The sequence below is a fragment of the Oryza glaberrima genome, chromosome 9 (assembly GCF_000147395.1).
Source record: "Oryza glaberrima chromosome 9, OglaRS2, whole genome shotgun sequence".
Classification (NCBI taxonomy): Eukaryota; Viridiplantae; Streptophyta; class Magnoliopsida; order Poales; family Poaceae; genus Oryza; species Oryza glaberrima.
The window spans coordinates 6,903,267-6,914,138 of NC_068334.1; positions in this window are offsets into that span (position 1 = coordinate 6,903,267).

Here is a 10,872-nt window from a genome sequence, read left to right on the forward strand (position 1 = left end):
TCTTGCACGAATTATTTTAGATAATTCACAAGACTTATGTCTTATATGTGTTTCCCTTTCCTAAATGCATGTAAATGTTTATAAAAGTTATATTTTGACTCTCATTAACCTGAGGTGGTTTTGATATGTTAGAATTACAGTTTACCTTACATATGTCATAAGCTTCTTACCTAATTATATATAAGTTTACTTTAATATTAAATTAAGAGGATGCTTATAAAGGAAATTAAGGTGGAATATTTTCTATATAAGTTAATTTATTTACTCACTTCCATATTCATGACATGCTTTCAGGTGAGTAGCCAAATTAGTTTAGTGGGGCTTGACATTAGCCATGTTGATATATTTTAAGGTGTATGCTTCATATTTTAACTTCCTCTAGCTAGCACTAGGCCCTAATGGTTTCGTTGTTTATCTAGATCTTAGTTATTATTCATGAGACCTATCATGAAATGTAAATCGAAAATCCAAATGCATATGAAAGACTCAAGTCAAAACATGTCCAATGAGAGTATGCATGCTTACACATAGGTTTACATTTTTGTCCTAGGTTATAAATGAAAACGTTTTAACTTGCCCTCAAATTTTATTCATGCAAGAGTTAAATCAACTTCATCTAGGTTTTAAAAATGGAAATTTTTGGTTCACAAATATGAAGAACTTTCCTTTCAACTAGTTTTGATTGAAATTCCTTAATCCTAGAATTCGGGTATGTTACATATATATATACATATATATATATATACATATATATATATATGTATATATATGTATGTATATATATATGTATATATATATATATGTATGTATGTATGTATGTATATATATATATATATATATATATATATATATATATATATAGAACTACTATATGGCGCTACAGGCGCCACATATTAGATGGCGCCTGACACAGCCGCACCACCACCCTGTCCCACCTTCCCCCCACCCACAACCACGTATTTGAGTTAAAATTTAACTCACGACACCCCATACCTGCGCCCTACCCCACGCCCATAATCCAAGTTAAATTTTAACTTGATGTTACTCAACGTTTAGTGTGTATATATACCAGTGTTGTACATCCGCCCCGTAACAAACCACATATCCAGATCCTATCTTTTCGGAGATGAGAGCAGCGAGCGGGTGTGGAGGCGGGCGGTGGCGGCATTGGGCGGATCCGGCACGGCATGGCTGGCGGCGCGACGTCGAGCGCCACCTCCACTGCCGAGCGGCGGCGGGCGCGACGTCGGCAGATCCGGTACGGCACAGCTGCAGGCGTGGAGGCGACGGTTGACGGCGTGTAGGAGGTGACGAGGCGGCGCACCCGGCCGCCGATCTGAGCCCCATGCGCACGGATCTGGCCATGGTAGGGCGTATCCGGCGCGATGACGGATCCGGGGATAATCCTGCACGGGAAGGCGCGGCGTCGGCGGATCCAACATGGCATGGCGAGGCGAGGGGGCGGTGCATCCGGCCGCCGTTCCGTGCCCCACGTACACGGATCCGGCTGCGGTGGTGCGTGTCAGGCGTGGATGCAGGCGGCTCAACGGCGGATCCCGTGACGGGGCGACTGCGGGCGACAGCCGAGGCGGCGGTGGATCGGGCCGCCGCTCCGCGAGTTCGAACACCGAAGGACATGGAGGAGCAGCGGCGAACACCTCCATGATGCTCCGCCGTTGATGTCCGGAGCAAGTGCCGATAAAAATTTAACTTACGCTTATAGATTGTGAGGATGTATTTGTTGAGTTAAAATCTTGTTGTACACAAGTTAAAATTTAACTCATACAAACTGAATTAACTCTACAACGATGTCCTGTAGTTTTGTATCGCGAGTTAATTTTTAACTCAGCAGCGACCAGACTCAATCACATATCATCCAGAATTGAACAACAAGTAATTTTTTAACTCCAAAACCATGTCATCGCATCCCACCACCCAATTGTACGAAAGTTAAACTTTAACTCATATCAACTGAAACAATATATAATATTAACTCCTCAACGACGTCATCGCACCCACCACCTAACTGTATCTAACTTAAAATTTAACTCCGCTGGTTTTACCCCACAACCCAACTGTATCTAAGTTAAACTTTAACTCAGACCAACTAAATCATCGCATAATATTAACTCCTCAATGATATCACCGCACCACCACCACCAACTGTATCTAAGTTAAATTTTAATTCCGCGGGTAGGTTGGATGCCTTGTTGGTGGGATTTTATCGGTGGTGGGCTGACCTCTCCTCGTTTGTGTCTGGCACCATTTTGTTTCGTGACGCGCAGCGCCTGTGGGTGGCGCTGTGTAGCGCCACCGTATATATATGTGTGTGTGTGTATATATATATATACATATATATGTATATATATACATATATATGTATATATACACATATATATACATACATACACATATATGTATATATGTACGTGTATGTATACACCCCTCCCCTAGAATAACTATTCTACACCCCCTCTCCCTCAACTCCCGATCCAGCCCAGTCCACCCCTCCCTCCCTCCCTCCAAGTCCCCACGTATATATATACATATATATGTATATATATACATATATGTATATATGTACGTGTATGTATACACCCCTCCCCTAGAATAACTATTCTACACCCCCTCTCCCTCAACTCCCGATCCAGCCCAGTCCACCCCTCCCTCCCTCCCTCCAAGTCCCCACGCGCGCCCCCCTCCCTCCCGGCGACCCCACCCTACCCCACCCTGTCCTAGCGTACGTCCCCCCCTCCCTCCCTTTTCTCCCTCCCAGTTCCCGGCGACCCCACGGCCCCACCCACTCCCGACGTGCGCGCCTCACCTCCTTCCTCTCGATCTCTCTCCCGATCTCTCCCTCCCTTCTCTTTTTTTTCTTCTCCCTCTTTCTTATTTTTTCCTCCTATTCCTTTCTCTTTTTTTAAAGAAAACCTCCTTCCTCCCGATCTCTCCCTGATCACTCCCTCCCTTTTTTTTCTTCTCCCTCCCTTCTCTTATTTTTCCTCCTATTCTTTTCTTTTTTGAGAAAAAATAAAAATAAATTACTGAATTGAAGAACCCATGATCTCATGGTTCATAACAAATTCTCCTAACCAATTCACCTTACAACACTTTGTGATTTGAGATCATTGTTTTTTTCTCTATATATCTGTTCAAATTTTATGAACACAAACCCGTTATGTTACTGTAGGAAATCATACCTTGTTATGATGATTCGGCAGTATCATTATCACAGAACTGCAGTAACACGATACGTTACTGTGAAATTTATAGGCCGTTACTGCAAAATTTATAGGTCATTACTGCACTTTTTGCAGTAACATCATGATGAAATTGCAGTAACAGAGAACATATAGTAGTAATAGTACTACTACAGTACCACTGCTTGCGCATAGCTAAATTTTTAAATCTCAATCTTTTACAAAATACAAGTGCTAAAAAAGTGTATGTGCATGGTCACAAGTTAACACAAGTGTTAAAAGTACTTCTCTTTATCCATACAAAGATACGTAGTAGCAAGCTTAGTACAAATGAACTTTTAGAATTGAAATCTTTAAAAAATAATATCTCTCACATCACAAATTATTTTTTAGAACCGTTTTCACGATAATGCTTTAAAACGATGTTACAACAAGAGAATAGTCCTGTTACTACACGATGATCGAGACAAAAATGCTTTTATAACGTTGTTACTGCGGAAAGTAGTCGTGTTACTGCAAATTGATCGTCGCGTTACTACGCCGTTCCAGCGAGACGAGAACTGAAGAAAAGTAAATCTCAATCTTTAGAGAGCAATATCTCTCACGTTATATAGTATTTTTCTAATCCGTGTGCACCATGATGTTCGTAAAAAAATACTTAACAAAACTAGATCCATCATGACTATTTTTCGATGTTGTTACTGCGAGAAAGTTGTCATGTTACTGCACAATGACCGTTGTATTACTGCGGAATTCCTGCGAGACGTGAACAGCAAAGTGGTGGGCGGGGGAGGGAGTTAATGGACGGTTTGACTCAGGTTTGACCGGTGGGAGGGGGCTTTGACCGAGGTGGGAGGGGGGTTTTGTGCCCTAGGGAGGGTGGGGGAGGTGGGTTTGACCCATGGGAGAGGAGGTGTAGAATAGTTATTCTAGGGGAGGGGTGTAGAATAGATTCAAAATATATAAATATATACATATATATAAATATATACATTATATATATATATACATTTATATATATACATTTATATATATATATCATCAATCAATAACTCCCCTAACCCTACCATTTTTCTCATTTTTTTAATTATTTTTGGGCTCCTTGTTTAATTTACACGTTGTCTTTTACTGTTTTGGGCTCCTCAAGCAGATTAGCTTGACTGCTAATAAGCAGTTTTCCGGTTAGTGTACTGTTCAAAGATTACTAAGCTTTGCCTTGTGTCCGGTACCATCAACCGGGTGTTGGATGTTTATGCCATGCATGCAGGGCACGTATGCTCTATGCGTTTTTTCAAAAAAACTCTTAATCCTCTAGGAAACAACGAAGCAGTCCTCCTGGAGATTCATCCTTATTCTAATTTTTACGAAAAAAGCTTACCTTTATATGAAATACAATGTGAAGAAGAGAAAATTCGGATTTTAGGGACAGCGCTGTAATCCCAAAAAGTACGAGGGCATTCTCAAAAAAACAGATCCTAATCCAATCCCTCCTCTTTCTCTGCTGCCAACCCATCCCTAACACGCAACATCTCTCTGCCCAATCCTCCTCCCGGCCAATCCGCCATCCCCATCGCCCCATCCATGCGGCCTCCTCCTCCCGGCCGGGGGCAAGGACGGCGCCGGCGTTTACAAAGACGACGGAGCAAGGGGACGACAACATTGCCGTCCTCCACCATGCCTCCTGTGCTGCCCTCCTCTACCGCTGCTGGGTTTCTCATCTATGCCCTCGAGCAAGTGTAAGCGGACGCACACGTGTAGCCATATAAAGCGCCGTGCCACTCCCATCGTATGAGAAAAGTATTATAGTGGGGCCATCTGAACTATTTACTGGGGACATCTCGAACTTTCTGATATGGCAGATCGATTGATGTACATGGCCGGTCAAAATGCATATGGATGTGTTCGATTAGAGGCACAGAACCAGTCAAAAACACAGAACCAGGTGGTAGAGGTGAAAAAGCATGTCAGCCTTTCTTTTTGGCATTTTCTCCGGCGTGTGGTAGCCCAGGGGGAATCCTCTCGATCATTTTTTTTAATCGCGCAAAAGATAAGGCTGCCAGGTTTGAGACCTTCCTAAGAGCAACTATAATAGTGGCTATAAACCTACTATAACCTTATATGGAGAAGAGAGATAATAAAAAAAATTAAGGATGTTGGCTCTTAGAGCAAGTTTAATAGTATAGCCCACTACTAACTCCAATTTATCTATAGCCAATCTAATAGCCAATTCATACAATAGTTGCTTACTATACTACCAATATATGGTCCCACCTGTCATACACATATTACGTATTGGAGTCCGTGCTGCAGCTGACTACAGATTTGTAGCCCGCTGTTCTTCTCTCTCATCTTTTATCTTATTAAAATATGTTTACAACTGGCTAATAGCCTGCTATTGTACCTGCTCTTATGCAAAAGCTAGCTTAACACAAGCTCCTAGGTAAATACATTAAATATATAGGTGAGAGATAGAGAGAGGAGGAAAAAATTATAGCCAACCTTATAGCTAATCCATTATATATGTTCGCTTTAAGATGGGCTAATAATAGGAAGTGAGCTCTACTATTATTTTTGCTCGAGCAAGAATAATAGTAGAGCTCACTTCCTATTATTAGCCCATCTTAAAGCTAACATATATAATAGATTAGGTATAAGGTTACCTATAACATTTTTCTCCTATCTCTATCTCTCACTTATACATTTAATGTATTTGTGAGATTGTGTTAAGCTAGCTCTTGCATGAGAGCCAACCTAAGTGTGTGTCTGTATATATATATATATATATATGGTAAATTTGTTTGGTGCTCCATGGTGCACGGGCACCATGATTGAAATTGAGTATATACCCAATTCAAAAGAGTATGAAACTTTTTTAAATATTTAGGTATTAACATTTACTACTTTACTAACTAGTTCAAAGCAAGTTTGAACTGAATTTGAACTTGTTTTTGTTAGATTTTGATTTTAGGTATATAGCATCTAAACATATAATTAGTTAGGTATGCAATCATGGATTGTGAAATAAAGTTAAATTTGAGTTGTTTTATTGATAGGTATAGGTATGAATCGAATTCTTATAACTAAGTATATACTCACAATTTGAAAATTTGTGTATTTGATAACATGGTGCCCGGGCACCATGGTGCCAGGGCACCATGTGTTAACGACCAAATTTGGTAATCCAAGGATCGGATGTGAAGAAGAAACTGAGATGGGAATCGATATAGAGATTGTCTCGGAAACAGAGTGAAGATCGGCTGGAGTCCGAATCGGCTACGACTAAGATCGGCAGAGTTCGAGTCGGACAGGGTTAGCCGATCGAGCCGAATCTGATAATATAACATTGCATATGTTGTCGGGTTAGGTTGATGTGCTTCATAATGATTGCCACGCATGGATAGAGTCCTGAGAAGTCAATTGTTTCTATTAATGATGATATTTTATGTAATTTCCTTAGAGATATGTTTGGGCAAAAGTCTGCTGCAAAGACTTATGGTATCTTAGAATTTGTTAGAGATAAAAGTTGTGTCCGATATGGACATATTTTGTAATCCTCGGGTATAAATAGACCCGAGCACCATGTAATCAAACTAACACACATTCAATACAATCTCGGTGCATAGCCACCCTTTTTACTTTCGTTTTGTTTTCGACGAGTTCTTGTTTTCGGGTTGAGCTGCATCGGTTTCGATCTTCAACAAGAGGTAAAACTTGTTATGGTGGCTTGCGTTCTAGGGATTAGTGCTTCCATGTTTATGATACTCTAATCTTGTTTATGTAATTCGTCGAGTTATCATATATCTTATATAATCTCCGGCAATATCGTTATCTAACCTACAGTCGGCTAACATCTGTCAGTAGAAGGCAGCCGATTAGGTTAAATACCAATGATGACTTAGATTATATAGGATATCCACCACCCAATGAAATCTCCAACGGCTTGATTGTCTAGATATTGTCTTTCTTTTCATACTTATAGCTGCATCAGTTGAGTGTGATCTTATTAGTCGTGATTGGAATCTCAATCTCTAGCCTGTCTTTGGTTGCCGATTAGGGTAGTATCGGGATTTCAGCCGATCTTACCTAATTTAACTATATTCATCTTATGTGCTCTATTGACATGTTAAATCTGCCCTTTATATTAAGATCTTGTTGCACTTAAGTATATTAGGCTTTTTGTTTGATATATTCTACTTGCTTTAATATCTTAATATAGAGTGGTATCGGAGTATTAGTCGATACATGCTAGATCTATCTGGTCGGCTATGTTATGAACATATATAGTCTCATTATTAATATAAATTTCGATCTAAGTGATTTATACTATCTCGGCATGGCGACCGATCTATCCCAATCACTTGATCTAAGTTTATATCGATATAAGGATTATATACTGTTAATATCTACAGCCGATCGAGTAGATGTAGTTCTTACTTACTTATTAACGACTGCCGATCGATGCATATATGACATCGACTCAAAGATAAATGATATGTCATCGACACCTAGCCGATCGGCTATCGTTTATGGATTTAACCGCGGTTTCTTTGTCTTTGTTTCTTGTTGATTGTAGGATCAAATCAACTGGCATGCTCGCATACCCAAAGGCAAGTTTTGGACCTGCACTGGAGTTAAGCAGATCTCCCAGGCCTTATGTTTTTACATCAACACGCTTTTGGCACGCCAAGTGGGACAGATTAGAAGTCATAATCACAACAGCGGTCTCTCATAGCTGAGAAACCACCAGCATCACCGTCCTCAGCTGGCAAAGAGTGTCCTCCTAAATCTAAGATCCCGAAACCTGGTACATCTGAAGTTAATGAGTGCAAAATCGTGCCCATCACTTTGGACAAATTGACGCCCGAACAAAAGAAGGATCTTGAGGCAATGATGCAGCAAACACTGAGCCAATTCTTGATTCATGGAGACTCGCCAAAGAACAATTGTTCTGAGGTACAAGATGAAGTTAGTTGCTGATGTTCCTGGGACAAGTTCTTCCAAGGATGGAGAAGTACAACAAGTCTCAGATGGTATGACTCAATCAGGTGATAAAGGTGCTACAGATGGTTCTCAAGGGGTTCAGGGTGATGGTTCTCAAGGAGCTCAAGGTGATGGTTCTCAAGGATTTCAAGGTGAGAATCTTAACCAAGACCACAACACGGCACAGTTACAGTTTAACAACTTCCAAGATCGAATTGATTATGTCTACAACATGCTTTGATTAATCAATCTGGGGTGTTAGTCAACACTTTGTCAAACATGGTGATGTCGATCGTTGATGGCTCAATAGCTAAATATCAGGCTACAGGACCGGTTTATTTGCCAGGAGGTGTTTTCCCAAACTATCGGCCCTTGATCACTAATAAGCAGCCAGCTGTTCAGCCAATTCCTCCCAATGCACCAACGGCTCAACCGACAGCACCAGTATCGGCTCCTGCACCTGCTCGACCATCATCGGCATCAGGTCAACTAATTAATCCTTGGTTGTTGGTGAGAGAGCAGCCACAGCATAGTGGACAAAATGTGAATCGGCTAACTCAAGACCAAGTTGCAGCTATGTTCTTACCAGCTCAGCCTACTGTTGACCCAATCCAGCAACAACCGATTCAATAGACGCCACCAAGGCGGCAGGTTGTGTAGCCGATTCAGCAGACACCACCAAGGCAACTGGTTGTGCAGCCGATTCGGCAAACGCCATTGAGGCAACAGGTTGTTCAGCCGATTCAGCAGGAAGGTTTGATGAATGCATCGGCTGGGTTCGGAACACCTGATAATCTGCTAAGGCAGCATGCTGCGAATCAAGTTGTCCCAGAGCATTTGGTTCATTATGTGCAACTAGATCAAACGGTGATACCTCAAGTTATTCCCGAACATTTGGTGCACAATATACAGCCAAACTTTCAGAATTACCATGGGGGAATTTGAATTATCAATATCAACCTCCATCGCCGCAAGTTCAATATCAGCAAGGAGGATCGGATCAGCCTCAGTTCGCTCCTCAATACAATGAATTCGAGCCCGTGCCACAACAAGCACAGGGGGTGCCTCAGCAACAACCATGGGCCGATATGATTGCAGATGTGATGAGAGAACAGTTTGGGCTTAAGCCGAAGGATGCTGGAAACTTGTATCGGCATCCATACCCTGAGTGGTTTGAGAGAGTTCCATTGCCTAACTGATTCAAGGTTCTAGATTTTTCAAAATTCTCAGGGCAGGACAGTGTTTCAACCTATGAACACGTTAGCCGATTCTTAGCTCAGTGTGGTGAAGCATCGGCTGTGGATGCCTTGAGGGTTAGGTTGTTTCCATTGTCTTTGTCTGGATCAGCTTTTACTTCGTTTTCTTCTTTGCCATGTGGACCAATCAACAGTTGGGCCAATTTGGAGAAGTATTTTCATAGCTATTTCTATAGTGGGGTTCATGAGATGAAATTGTCTGATTTAACAGCGATTCGGCAAAGACATGAGGAGCCTGTGCAGGACTACATTCAAAGATTTAGAGAGATGAGGAATAAGTGCTACAGTTTGAGTTTAACTGATGCCTAGTTAGCCGATTTGGCTTTTCATGGTATGATAGCTCCGATCAGGGAGAAGTTCTCATCCCAGGACTTTGATAGTTTGTCACATCTTGCACAGAAGGTGACCCTGCATGAACAAAGGTTTGCAGAAGCCAGGAAAAGCTTTAAGAAGGTCAATCATATCTGTCCCTACATGTATGGATCTGATGATGATTCCGAAATAGCAGCGGCCGAATGGGTTAGAAGCAAGAAGGTTATACCATGCCAATGGGTGAAGAGTTCTGGAAAAGAAGAAAGGTATGACTTTGATATCACCAAGGCTGATCAGATTTTTTATTCGCTACTACGGGAGAAACAGATTCAACTTCCTGCTGGTCATACAATCCCATCGGCTGAAGAATTAGGCAAGAGGAGGTATTGCAAGTGGCATAATTCTGGGTCTCGTTCTACCAATGATTGTAAAGTCTTCAGACAGTAGATCCAGGCAGCTATTAAGGGAGGCAAAATTAAGTTTGATGATTCCAAGAGGCCGATGAAGGTTAATGGCAATCCTTTTCCTGTCAATATGGTACACACAGCTGGCCGAACAGCCGATGGAGGAAGAGCTAGAGGTTTTCAGGTGAATTCGGCTAAAATTATCAATAAGTATCAGAAGAAATATGACAATCAGCAGGAGAGGCATTATGAAGAAGATGATGGCGCTTTTGATCCTCATTGGGACTGTGAGTTCTTTAGATTTTGCTGGAATGAAGGTATAAGGCTGCCATCTATTGAAGACTGTCCTGGGTGCGGTAATGTTGCAGGGAGTTCAAGCCAATCGTATAATAGAGGCAATCGGCTAAGGCAAACAAGAGTTCATGTTCATGAAAGATCGGGCCCAGTGAACCAAGATCGTGACCAAGAGGGCAATGAAGACAGGAAGACTTAATGGTGTCCTTCTTGTATTTTTACAAAGAACTAGAAGGGAAGTGTTCAAAGGTTGAGGAACAGTGAGCGCTTTTAGGAGGTTGAGCAAGAAATCAACCATCGGCTAAAGAAGACGAAGCCGAAGCAGGACTGGCGCATTAAGAATCAAGTTCCTACAGCCGATGAAGAAAGAGGTTGGCTAAAGGGAAAAGTGTCGTGACTGCATCGGTTAACATGGTTTTCTCACTA